The sequence below is a fragment of the Sphaerodactylus townsendi genome, linkage group LG05 (genome assembly GCF_021028975.2).
Source record: "Sphaerodactylus townsendi isolate TG3544 linkage group LG05, MPM_Stown_v2.3, whole genome shotgun sequence".
In the NCBI taxonomy this organism is placed as follows: Eukaryota; Metazoa; Chordata; class Lepidosauria; order Squamata; family Sphaerodactylidae; genus Sphaerodactylus; species Sphaerodactylus townsendi.
Window position 1 is genome coordinate 44,656,252 of NC_059429.1, and position 14,349 is coordinate 44,670,600.

The window sequence follows — 14,349 nt, forward strand, 5'->3', positions numbered from 1 at the left end:
CTGCAAGAGGCAGAGAAATAGTTCGGACTGGAAAATTCCTTCCAGTTTGATACCCTCTTGATATCCTCTTCTCCAACTTCATGGCCAGTGATCACCACCATCAGATATTATGTGTTGGCTAACACGGCATTTAGAGGGAGTTACTCTGTTCAAAGGGTTTTGAGTTCAACTGGCTAATGGTAGAAAAATTCTGCATAGGATTGCACTCTTGAGCTATTCATAAAATTTCTGAGGGGTTTTTGTTGTTATCATTATTTTAATACAGTGGGGTTGAGTTTCCAAGCCTTTATTCTAAACTGGTTAATTCTCCATATGGTGTTGAGAGAAAGATAATAACAACAATTATAAGCCCAAAGATATTCCCAGAGTCATGTCCTTCTTCTTTTTCATTTATGAGATCTAACCAGTTCTTATTTCCAGTCATCTGATTTATGTGCCCAGAAGTGCAATCATTTGGGATTCACTGGAACCTGTGCCAAGAGGATGGTAATGAAAATCTACAGCAGGACTCTCACTTGCCTGACTTTTACTTTGATTATTCAAAGCTTCCAGTTATCCAAATGAAGAATGTACACAGTGATATTGACTGGAATCTCATTTTCACTAAAATCAAGGGACTCATTCCCAAGTGAATATCCTCTGAAGCACATGAACTTGCCCAATAAAAGCAAATTAATTGTTGTGAGACAGGGCTTGCAAAATAGCTTTACTTGTTCCATGTCGCATTCAGGTTCTACATTATACTGGATACTCCACCAGAGGCCAGCACTGGCTAGTGAAATGAGACAGTAAGAATATAGCAACCCATTTCTTCCCCAATTTTTAACCTTGTTTAATTCTCACATTCATGTCAGATGCTTCATTTTCATGTGGTTATCTTGTCTTTTGAATGGGCCTTCACAGGAGACATGGACATACGCTGGAAGTTAATTTTTCAAGTTGTATGACATCTCAGTTCTCACCATTTGGTGGCACAATTCGAAGAATCCTTTTCCATGCAAATGAGGTGGGTGCAAACAAATCACACCACTAAAAAGAACAATGTGACAATCATATTCAGTTATTCATATTGACATTTCCTCCTCAGTAATCAGGGCATGGCTACATAAATAGGATTTCATTCACCTGAATGTCTAGTTAACCATGTCAGATGGTCCTGTCCTCCTAGGGCCATTCAGATGAAATCAGTTGTACTATATATTCATTTCACAGCCAGCAGAATATGAGGATCTCTATCACTATTTTGCACCCAAGTTGACGCAATCGCTTTGCAAAAATAAAAATTGCCCAGCTGATATCATTGCCAAAGGGAAGTACAGCTAGGCAATGCCAGACTCAATAAATGTACTGCCTTTCCTGGAAGCAAGTAATGTAACTTAAAGTGTAAAACCTGGTGTATTAGTGACCTTTTAAAAATGTTACTATTCTATCCTGCCACCACAGCATGCTGGTGCTCCTTTACCACCAAATCTACATTTTAATGACAGTTTTACAAGAGGTGTCATGATCAGCAAAACGACTGCAAAAGCTGCACCTTTTACTGCATTTACAGCGACTTTATATGCAACCCTTTTTAAAAGTCTCATTTGGTTGACCGAGGAAAGCTGAAATAAAAGAGGCTAATCTTAGTTTCTCTGCTGAACCAGCAAAACTATTGTAAAATGACTGGGGTTCCATTGTACCTTTGAGGCAAAATGACCACAGGCAGCATGTGTTGACCTTTGAATTTAAAGAGCTGCGAGCAAACAGTGGTCCTGAGCAAACAGTAGTCATCAGCAAGTAGTCACCTGTAAGGAAGCAGAGGAGATCCTTTTTATAATTGAAATGAACGGCAGCCAGGACCCAACCCAATGGCTCTGGGTACACTTCCCCTCACAAATCTCATCAAGTTCCATATGGATAAGTGTTGCAGATGGAAATGGGTATTTAAATGCACATCTGCTTTGTGGAGATGGTAAAGATCTCTCTATTTTTTTGACTGGGGGAAAGTAGTTTCAATTAACTGTTTAATGATGCTACTGTTCCACCAGTGCTTAAAACAGTGGTGTAGCATCCATGGGACGGGGGGGGGGGCACGGCGCCCTGGGTGGAGCCGTGGTGGAGGTGTGGCCAGGCCTTTGAGGGGCTGTGGTCGGGGCGTTCCAGGGGTGTTCCAGGGGGTGGGCAGCACCACAACAGGGGTGCAGGGCGCGCGCATGTCCTGGGCGCATTTTTCCCTTGCTCCGCCTCTGGCTTAAAAATACATTAAAAAGTGGGGGGGGGGGCAACTTCTGAACTTGCCAAATACTGATGGGCAATAATTCCGGAAGATCAAGAGGATGTCTTTATAAAATTGTTTAACGTCACAGATATTTTTTTCCTTGCAGAACATTTCAGTAAAACCTATAAATGAAACTGTATTTTCAAAACTGCCTGGTTCTGTTCAGATATCCTCATTTTGATTTTGTTCTCCCTTGTAAGAAATTAATTGGTGAGGCTTTCTTTTTGCACCACTTTCTCTTTCGTCACTCTGAATTCTTCCCTTTTGTTTTCCAACATGAATCTTGTGTCAGTTCCGTATGAATGGTGTCTAAATGGCAACTAATAGATTGATGACATAAAATGGTGTGTATCACTGTGGTAAAAAAAAACCCAATGACAACAATTAAAAAACCAAAACTTTTTTTTTAGTAACTACATTGGCATTGTTTATTCATGCCCAATAATATCATATTTTTATGGGGCATTTTTAAAAAAATTCTGAACAATGTCTTGAGTACAAGTAGAAATGTTAGAAAACAGAAAGGTTAGAAAGGTTCTTCCATCATGTACTTCTCCATGAAAACTTGTTAATAGAAGACATTAATAAACAAAGTCCTTTGAACAGCCAAAAAAAAAATACCCTAAGTGTTTTATGGTGGTGTTTGTTTACTGTCAAGAAAATATTTCCAGTGGAGCCAACCTACATAATGCACAAAATAAGCAAGCGCTCGAACTAGTTTGATTATTTCTTTAACTGACCACTGCACCTTCCAGCTCTTCCCCCTGGATTCTTTCACACAAAGAACATATTGTTATCGGGCCCATTATAAGGCTGTTCTGCTTTGCTACACTCCACAGGACTCTGGGGAAATGGCTATAGATTGCAGTAGAGAGTCCATCAGACCGATCGCAGATGACCCCACTGTGTCTAGGAAAGAATGCACTAGAACACTCCAGCTGAATAGACAGATTTTCCAAATGTTTTAAATCAGTTTTGAGACAAAAACAGAAGATGCTAAGAAATGGATTTGGCCTATAAACATTAGGCAATGTGATGCCCATTTCTCCAGAAAAGCAACATTAAGGCCTTTCTTTTTGATGGTTGACCTCCAAGGAGGGGATTTTTCTGAAAGAAAAAAAACCCCACAACAATTAAGCAGCAATTGAAGAAAAGCAAGCAAGAAATCACAGCGATGTATTAGTACAATAGCTCTGAGGCTTTTCATTTTGGGATACAAAAAGGGAGCAGAGAATGCTGTTTTCTTTTAAAAACCCTTTTAAAAATGGTAACTGCATCCTGCTCTGGTAGATGTATTACTTATGACATCCCAGTTTTCATCCGTTCATGATTTTACATTAGAGCTAAATCTCTGCAGCTTGAATCTCACGGCTGAGTTAGCCAGAGCCCATAAAATATTGAAACCTTTAGAGCAGCAGCCAGCCAGGTTGAGAGAAGTTCATGTCCAAAGCTGAGCTTGAGATTCTGAGACATCCCAATTGGAGTGTAGTACAGAAAAAAAAGGCACTGATAAAATTTTCATAAAAATGAGCTGAGGATATTGCTAGCATGCTTCCCAGCATCTATATGAAAACTTAATCTGAGCTAATGGAAAGGATATGAAAGCCATTCTCAATTCAAACACAGTCAGTGCATAATTCATAAATTATTGTCAGAGAAGTGATTCTGCTCTGAGATTTATTCTCTCTTGGATAGATGCAATGAGAGGGAAACTGGGTCTTTTTGACCTTTAATGCCAGCAAATTTTATAGTAGAGCTGTCAATATGACCAAGTAAACTGGTCATTTCACCAAACAGCAACAAAGTACTGGCTAAGCATTCGCTGCGAGCTATTAACACAGTCCTTTAGGTAACTCGCTCCGCGGCTCCAACCCGAAACGTTTAAGGAACCATAGTTTTACAGAGCAGTGAATGAAATTTCCATGTTTTCCATGACAGGCACAAAAAGGTTCATTAAGTTAAGAACGGAGGGAAAGAAAATCATGCCCAAATCCACTTGGCATCCTAACAAGCAGACTTCCAACTCGCAAGCACCTTTAAAAGCCTATTTTCCAATTAAAAACCTATGCGACATTCCAGTAGAAAATGCGCCCTGACGGCTTTTTTGTTCTTCCTGTATGGCTCACTTCTAAATAACATTGAATAAAAGTAAGGAAACATCTATCTGTGGGTAGCGATTAAACATTTCAGTTCTGCATAAGGCTGCTGCAGAGTCAGGAAGTAATATGTGGAAAGTTAAAAGAAAACTTGACAGAAATACTTTGGCATCTAGGGAGACTGTGGATGTAACCAAGTAAAATTGTAGATGCAGATACGACTAACTACTCAATGTGCAGTGTCTCTCCTTCCTGATTTAGTGATGTCTTTATTCTGGGTTTTCATAGGCACTTTTATAAGTCAACCCGCTTCCACAAGACTTTGGAGTTGCAGTTCCTTGTGTGAATTAAAACTGTTAAATTACACTGGGACAGATGATGCATTATGCTTTTTGCACCTTACCAGGCACAATTTTGGTAAAAAAGAAACAGTAGAAGGGTCAGCCACAACAAAGCTGTCAACCCAGGAAATTGTGTGAAGAAGTGCTATAAATATTGCAGCAGTTCTACAGCTTCATTTGAGAAAAGGGCCCCTCAGTATCTCAGTGTCAAGGCCAGATCTCCTGTACATGACAGGGTTTCTTGTGGTTTGTCTTTGTACCTTTAGGCTGGATGGAGAGAATGGCAGGACTGAATGTGCACCTTCCCCGGGTTCATGTTATTTCCCATAGATTCTAGAGTAAATGGTAGTTAAGGGAAGGACAAGGGGTAGGTGTCAGATTAATATGGGAAAGGAACAAGCGGAGGCGGAACGAGGGGAAACTCCGCCTGGAGCGTCCGTGCGCCCTGCCCCCCGCCCCCACCATGTCCCCTACGTAGCCTCGCCCTGTCCCCTCTGCAGCCTGGCTGTGCTGCGGCCTGGGGTGTCGCTCCCCCAATCTCATTGGTGCTATGCCGCTGGGAACAAGAGCTTGATTTCTGAAAGTGCTGACAATTTCTTTTCTTCTCATTCTCCGTCTGTTTCCCCCAAAAGGCATAAGTATTTAAAGTAATAGAATATTGATTGGAAGATGATACATTATCTTATCTTTTTTCTGCTGCTAATTAGCATGTCTTTGCTGCAAGCAGGTGGAGTCTTGGACTATTTTGGGATAGAATTTGCTGTGGTGCTATGCTTGAGTCTCTTGGGCTCAGTTTTCCAAGCTAACCTTGTACATAGTAAACATTGGTCAATTGACTATGCAATGGGTAAGCCAGCTTGGATTGGTACATGCTAGCAAAAAAGTGTAGGTATGTTGAGTCCATTTAAGATGTAGAGCCAGTGTGGATGTGGTCAAAGGAGGAGCTACCAGGGGACAGGGGGATGCATATTGCACCGGGTGCACGCCTGGGGGGCACAGAAAATTGCCCCGCCACGCACACACTTACCTTAGTTCAGCCTGAAAATGCAGGCTGGAAAGGAGGCCTGTTCCCTTGAGGCTGAAAGCGGACTGGTGGGAACTACACTTCCCAAGAGACCTTGCGAGCCCCAAGGTCTCCTGGGAAGTGTAGTTCCCACCAGATCATTTTCAGCCTCAAGTGAACAGGCCACTTTTTTCCACCCTGCATTTTCAGGCTGAACTAAGGTAATTGTGTTGGGGGGGGGGGGAGAGAATGCAGAGTGTGCACCGGGCGCAGTATGGCTCAGCTACACCTCTGGATGTGGTGGTTAGAGTCCTGGACTAGGATCTGAGAGACAGGTTTGAATCCCCACTCTGACATCGAGCTAGTTGGATGACATTGGGTCAGTCACTCTCTGTCACCCTAACCTATCACACAGGGCTGTTGTGAGGATAAAATGGAGGATGGGAAAATGTAAATCGCCTGAGCACCTCATAAAAAGGGTAGGATAAAAATATACTGAATAAGTATATTGACAAAGCTCATGGATTACTAGAAGGATAAGTGCAAGAATTTGGATTTATATACCACCCTTCTCTGTTGCAAGGAGTCACAAAGCAGCTTACAAACCTATTCTATTCCTTTCCCTTTAACAGATACCATGTGAGGTAGGTGGGGCTGAGAGAGAGAACTGTGATCAGGGGCATACCTACCGAAAATGGTGCCTGGGGCAAGAACTAAAATTGTGTCATTAGACTGCCCTTTCCCCCAAACTCTGCTGCCCCAGAGAGAAGGCAAGGCTGGAGTCCTTGTGTGGCTTCTCTTTGGATGCTGGCTCAAATTGTTTCTGTGACTCTGTGGAGAGCTGGCTCAATATAAGGAATCATTGCAATCATTAGAACTCTTTTTTAATTGGGTAAGGTTAACAATAGTGTCTTTTGGGGGCAGATTTAACTCTGCCTCCTTGCAAGTTGCCAACAGCTGGAGACAGAACGAAGTCTGCAAGCCAAGTAAATTGCAGCATGCACTTGTAACCAGAGTTTTTGCTGATGAGGAAGTCTTGAACAGGCTTCTCCCTGGGGTGCTGAAGAATTTTTAAGGGGGAACACTGATTTTTCTTTTTACAATTTTGCAATTGTTTTCTTTTTTCCTTTTTTTTCTTTTTGCAGTGTTTTTTGGTTTGGGAAAGAAAAGTATGTATCGCTTTTCCGAGCTGGGATAAGAAGTCTTGACTCTTTCAAGCTGCAGGACCAAAAGGAAAGAGCTGGCCGTGTGTTTCCTGGCTTCGCTGGTGACTGGTGCCCAGCAGCAGCAGAAACACCCCCGATCGCATCATCATCTGCTGGGCCAAGATGGACCAGTGCACTGGAGCAGTGTTGCCAAGGCCTCCACCATTAAGATCCAAAGGAAGCCCTGCACAGCATTCTGAGTGGAAGGCAGGTGGTCAGTGATGGCGGCACCACAGGCAGATGGGTGCCAGGCAGATAGTGCCAGGAGGGAGCCAGCAGCATGCAAGATGGGTATACACATGTCCCTATTTTTTGCCTAGCTGCTGAGTCCCTTGCTTGTCCGCCCAAAACAAAGAGAGGAGGCATGGAGGGTGCCAAACACACACCCTTCGTGTCACTCAGGTGAATGGTGCCTGGGTCAAATGCCCTCCCCCCCTCCAAGATATGTCATTCACTGTGACTTACCTCAAGTCACCCAGCAGGCTTCCTGTGGAGGAGTGGGGAAACAAATCCAGTTCACCAGATAAGACTCCGCCACTCATGTGGAGGAGAGGAGAATCAAACCTGGTTCTCCAGTTTAGAGTCCGCTGTTCTTCAACACTGCACCATGGAGGCTCTCTAGTGTATTTCTCCCTACATGCAGTAGGTAGGATGGAGGACATCTGCATGTTCAAAGATGTAAAAACATGAATGAAAGTTGTGTTGCATTGCAAGTATAGAAAACGTGGAAACAAGCTGGGGTGTCTTAAGAAGATATCCTTCATATAATAGATGGTAGGAAAAGCACAGCAGTGTTTCTTTAAAATATAAATAGTTATTGCTGCACAAGCTATTGAACAAGTATGGGCAGACAAGAATCAAATATCAGCCACACCTGAGCTGAATACTATTTTTTGGAGTTTCTATTGTGAGTTGGTTTTTTCCCCCTTTGTACACACTTTTGTGCCAAGACTTCCTACAAAAAATAGTAATGGTATAATCTTCCTACTCACTGCAGTACATAACATGCCTAACTTTGCACATTCCTGCAACATTCAACAGTCCTGCGATTACAGAAAGTAGCAAATGTCTTATTTAATTTGAAGGAGTAACTTGGCATTCCCAAATGCTCAGATATTCTTCAGATGCATTAGATTTTAATGAAAATTTTTACAGCGTTTTTAAGAAGTGTGTTAAAAATTTAAAGTGACAAAGAAATTAATGTCATGCCTTCCATGAAAGGACAGCAGGCACTTTTCTCTGTTTATTGAATTTTTTGTTAAAAGTTCCACTTTTACTAGGATATTAATGGATTGTTTGCATCAGTAAAGGGGCAAAGAAAGCAAGAAATTTGTCACAGGGACTCAGTATTTGATTTACATCCCATCAATTTGACTATATAGCCTTATAATATGTTGGAAACAGAGAACAAGGTAATGTTCATTTCACAGAAACTGATCACGTTCCTCCTTTCCTTTGATTTTTAATGGCAAAAGCGGGAAGCAAATATGCTTGCTGCAGCTGGAAAAGTTAAGATACATAAATGACATTTGTTATAAAGGAAGGTTGTAATAAGTCATATGATTTAAAGCAAAGGGAACACAGCATACAAAGGGAGCAATTTTCTACCCCTCCAACAGCACTTCAGGTGATGTTGTTCATCTTTCTCTGACTTACTGTGTCAAAGCATGCCCAGAGCTAAGGTGTTCAGGGACTCAACATGCTGTAAGTGTCCAGCTGAAAAAAAAAATAACCTGGTAGATTTCTCAAGGCTCAAAGAGTTCACTTTTTCAGTTGCTCCGATTTACTTCAGAATGCACCTTCAGGGAATTTATGTCTTCCATTGCTTTATTTTCCCATTTCCTTTCTTGTCATCTTTAAAAATCCATTCAAGATTGCAGAGGTAGCTTCCACCGGCTTCCATTTACAATGGGCTGGCCTGGCCTAATAAAGTGTTTGCTTTCTGAGGTAAACGAACTGACTCCCTGGCAGCACCTTGCTATGTTTAAGCCGACATTTTAATTAGATGTGGTGGCCTCAGCTTGAGAAATCAGGCTGAATCCAGCAGGGACACAACAAATTTCCCTCCAAAGAAGTTTATTATTGTTGTTCTATCAGCAATCCCAGAAGCAAAATAAACAAAAGAATGTCAAAAGTGTCAAGAACAGAAAGGTACAAATGAAACATTATCTTCCTTTGTACATTCCTAAAATAAAATGGCCTGGTTTAAACATTTATGAATCTAGCCACTTAGTAATAAATCTTGAGATTTTTTTCATTTGCTTCCTGATTACAATTATAAGTATTGCTTCCTGCTACAATTATCTACTACTGTATGAAACTAAATTTAAATATCACCTATATGTCCTTTTATGCGAACTAACCTGCTTAATCTGTTTGCTTCTTCTGACTTGACCATGGTAGTATTCATGCAATTTTCTTTGCAATTCAGCTTGCATTAAAATGCCACCTGACCCATCATATCACATTAATTCAAATTTGTCCATCATTGTGCATGGTTGCTGCTTTGCCTTAGGTATTAGGACCATAGCTCACCTGGCATTTCCTGTTAATATTGAACTGCCTATGGAACTGCTTTAATTCCCCCAGCAAGTCTACATTTTACCGTCCTCCCGCATCCCTATTAATTTTTGGCTGCATCCATCCATATATACATATTTCTTACATGCATCTGGGCTACAATTGCCTATTTGCATTGAAAGGAAATCAAATAATTCCATCCTGTACCCTATTTTGCTCAATGGAATATAGCTGGCTGGCTTATCAAACTATGCTATTTGTGCAGCATCTGTAACAGCGATCTGAAGAAGATAATTTCTGTCATGTGCATATATATGTTTCTGTGTTTCATTTAAAGAATTTCATTCTTTGGGGGTTTTTTTGTAATCACAAAATTTTAGTTTGGAAAAACAGAATCAGCAAACATTTTAAATCTGCTGCCCAAACGTTAAATGCAGCAAGTACCTACCAGCATGGACATGCTATAAACCAGACAGGATGTTCCCACACATAGACTATTGCTGGGGATCTAGACCAGTGCATGTTAAAGGATATTGCAAATCTCACACTTGGATGTGTGTGTGTGCTCAAGCAGTACTCCTGCAAACACTGATTTGGCAACTTTGTCTATTTGAGGATTAAGGAACAGGCAGTAGCACAACGCTGTGCTGCATTAAACATCTGGACAAAGGCCAAGGTGTATTTTCAGGGGGAGGGGCTGTGGCTCAATAGTAGCACATCTGTGCAGGTCCCAGGTTCAATCCCTGGCATCTCCAGTTAAAAAATCAGATAACAGAGTATGTGGAAGACCTCCAACCCGAGACCCTGGAGAGCTGCTGCCAGTCTGACTAGACAGTACTGAGTTCAGTATAAGGCAGCTTCTTGTATTCATATGCCCATGGCCTGCAACTGTCTCTGGCTATAGCAGTTCTGTTTGCAAGATGGAAAAGGCTTCTCTTCTTACACACTTTCAGCTATCTTGTCACCTGACTTCACAACTGCTTACCCTACACTATGGCGGACTGTATACACTGATAGCTTGTTCTCTTCAGTTATGTCTTTTCCATTACTTTTCCATTACTTGCAACCAGCTTGATAGACAGTCCATTAAGCCACAATATTTGCATATTGTTCCACTCAGGACAAAAAACATTAGAAGGCTTCAGTCTTAGGGCCAAACTACAAGTTACAATGGACATGGGCCAGCACGTGACCACCAACACCATTATACAAGGTAATGTAGCTATTCAGAAATTATTGTGAAGGCCCCTCCTGAGACTGCATCAGGCAATCTTGTCCCCTCCCTGTTGGATCTTTTGAAGTTCCAACATAGTTGTGAAAAGGCTGATTCAGCACTTCAAAAGGAATGGCCAGGGGAGGGGAGGTGAGAGAAGATTATTTGTTGCAGCTGTGCCATGGACTCAATCAGGATTGGAGCCTTGTGGCAATTTTTAAGCTGCCAATTTTTCCCTCTAAAATGGTATCAGCAACCATGGATTGGATCTATGCCTACCATAATCTGTAGTTTAGCTTAGCTGGGCCATGTTGCAGTCAAATTGGGAAGCCAAAAAAACTAAGTAGGGCAAAGGGAAGCCAGGGCAAAGCCAGGGGGTACACTGTCTCCCATGTTACACTGACTTGCCCCACCAATGATTTTTGGAGCAGGGAGAGAACCCAAACTTTTAAAATGAGTGATCACGTGTGATCACATCATTTCTTTCAAGAGAAAGCTTGTCTTGGGTATGGCTTTTCTTTTAATTACAGGAGCTTATGCAAAAGAAAGACAGACAGACAGACAGACAGACACATGTTAATAGTCAAGAGTATCACACAGCTTGTGTCCCTGATGGGACGCTGGACTGGTGTTTGTATTAAGTAACATCCTTCTCTTAAGGATAAATTCTTCTGGAAGCTCTGGAGAGGTTTAGCTTCAGTTAGAGTGGTAACTTTGCAGCTCAAAGTGAAATGCCAAAAGCCCCACCAAGCAGTCAAAAGCCAGTACAAATTGTGGTCTATAGATTTTGTATGCAAAATAAAAAACTCCATGGGATGAAGTTATCTCCCTTAATTTGGTATCTCTCCACATTCTTTTCCATTAAAAGACCAGAGGATAATGTTAAATGCTTTTTTTCCCATTGTTTGGAAGGGAAAAGAATAACATCCAATGGCTCTCTGGCATAATGAGAGTTAAATGTTAAAATTTACATTACAAAACTATTAGCCACCAGAATTTGTAATCTAATTTTTAAAAAGTCATCCACATTCATTGCTTCTGAACTTGTCCAAATTGCTGGATTCGATATGCATGCAACTCTTTTGCTTCATCTCAGCTTTGGGTCTCTAAATTCAATTTGAGATGTAAAATCAGAGCAGCCCTTCTCTTTCATCAGTAGAAATCGAATGACATATTAAAACATTAACTACAGCTTAGCTGTATGTATTGCCTTTTATCAAAGGTATCCTTTAAAAAAATCATAGGGATTCCATTGGACAGCAAGTCTCCAATATGATGTTTCACCCTATAATTAAACTGGACAGCGTTGAGAAAAAAATGCGGAAAGGCTAGAATATGTCACTACACTGCAAAGAATCATTAAATGGCATTATCAGTAGCAGAGTCTCAGAGTCTGAATATTAATTGAAGGAAGGTGTTAATTTGAGTGTTTTAAGCTTGCATTCACAAGCTTGTTTACATGCTTTGTTCCACCTGGACCTGTTTGGAGGTTTGTCAAAAACCTAACAAGCAGAAAAAGATTGCATTTGAAAATACACATGCATGTTTAATTAAGCTAGGGCCACTGAACATTCCTCAATATATTTAGCAGTTGAGATTTCAGCACCACTAGAGCATCAGGCATTATCACCTTTTGAAGTATTGCAGAATCTTTAATATTTAAAGCACAAAGCAGACTTTTAATATAAAATTCTAGCAGACCATAGAAGATTAAAGATGCATTCTAAATGTGACAGTTTGTAAATGGCATGCCAGTATTAAAAGGAAAATCCCCCTGATATTTTACAGCATATTTTCCAGGTGTATACTAAATTATGAATACAATTAAATAGCTATAATTATTCTCAGGGAATGGGCTGCAATTTGGCCCACTCCTCAATAGAAAGTGATTAACTCTTAATACAGAAAAGTAGTAGCATGTGTACTATCAGACAGTTTAAACATCCCTTTCTTTATCAGGCAGGAAAATCTGATGTTAATTTTTACTATCCTCTTAGGACCTTCTTCACCACAAACAGAGATGTGTTCCACATGCAAAACTTTTAGTGTGGTTTGTCAGATCAATCCCACAGCCTATTTGTTCACACCAAAGATTGCTGTCAAGCAGTACATCACACACTACACTCCATTTGATACTCCTAATGGAAGCCCCTGTTGCTCCTCATATACTGCGATATAAATGGGGCGGGGGGGGGGATCTTACTTCTCTTCTCTAGGGCAGCCCCATCACTCCTGTTCTATCCATGCATGAAGGGAGCACTCCTCTTTGGTGGACTTAAGAACAATGAATGACCATATTAGATTAAACTAATGTTTCCACATAGTGGTACAGTATACACCCCAGAAGGTCTAATAGCAGAGTGCAGAGGTCCCAGCAATAAGGTTCAGGGGATATATATGCTATTTACATTTATTACCCAATCGTTACCACAATCTCATGGTGGGTTACAATAAAACATGCAACATTAAAATCATGACAGTAAAAACACAATGTTTCTGAACACGGAAGTTCTGTTTAGCCTGGCTAGTATGCATCCATACTCCATAAGTCTGTATAATTCCCACCCCTACCTCCTGCAGTAGAGAATTCTACAAATTAATAACTTTATGAGTGATAGGAAGATCATGTTAATTTCCTTTCTTATATCATCAGTTCAATTACTAGGCCATAACCTAGTAATCCAGCACAGCCCAGGGACGGAGGGAGAGGGAACTGCTCCCACTGCATGACCTGCCTGTGCGTGCCCCTGCCCTTTCCACACCCTGCCCCAATCTGCCCACGCCCCGTCCACACCCTGCCCCTTGGGAGAGAGGTCTGGGGGGCATTTTCTATCCCCACGTGACACCAATGGTCTATATATTACAGAGTGATCTTGTAATTATGTCTAATGCTTCTCAGGGATAAATTTACAAAAGTAGACTTTTTTGAGGATAATAGGTTTTTGCATTGTGTTGGGGTAAGTGCAGTTATCAAACATAAATATTAGAAAAAGAAATACATCAAAAATTAAGGTCACATGACCTCCAACTGCACTGTGCAAAGTGTCATTTAAATAAATCCACACATTCACTCAGTGCTGTCATTTTGGAATGTCAATTTGATCTAAGTCCATGGGTTTTTAGCATGCTATTGCCTGCCTTGCAACGAGTCTGTCTTTGCCACAAATAATTGGCTGGTACATGAAGTATATCCTGACAGCAGACAAGTGGACATTCCCGGGATCTTAAAGATTTGTGACTTCATTTTACAGGCTGCATTAGTCTGAATTTTATAGCAAGACAGATATTTAATGCACACCAGTTTTCAAACCAAAAGAAAAAAATACTGGTGAAAGGTAGTACTATGGAAATAAGTGTAAGTCAACAGACCTATGCTAATCCATGCAATATTGAAGACATGCATTTAGGTTTCTTTTTAAATTGGAAAAACAAGAATAATCAGAACAGTCTTTCTTGAAGCAAAGCAAAACAAATCAAATACCAGTTGACAAATGCTTTCCAAATGTTAAGACACTTCTGCTTGCTATTTAATTATTGATGTAATTAACTTGTGCAGTTAACTTAGTTGTGTAGTTAGAGTGCTGGACTAGTATCCAGGAGACCCAGGTTCAAATTCCCACTCTGCCAGGAAGTTTGCTGGGCAACCACAAGGCAATCACACATACACATTGTAACCTAACTCACAGGGCTGATATGGTTCAGAAAAATGGA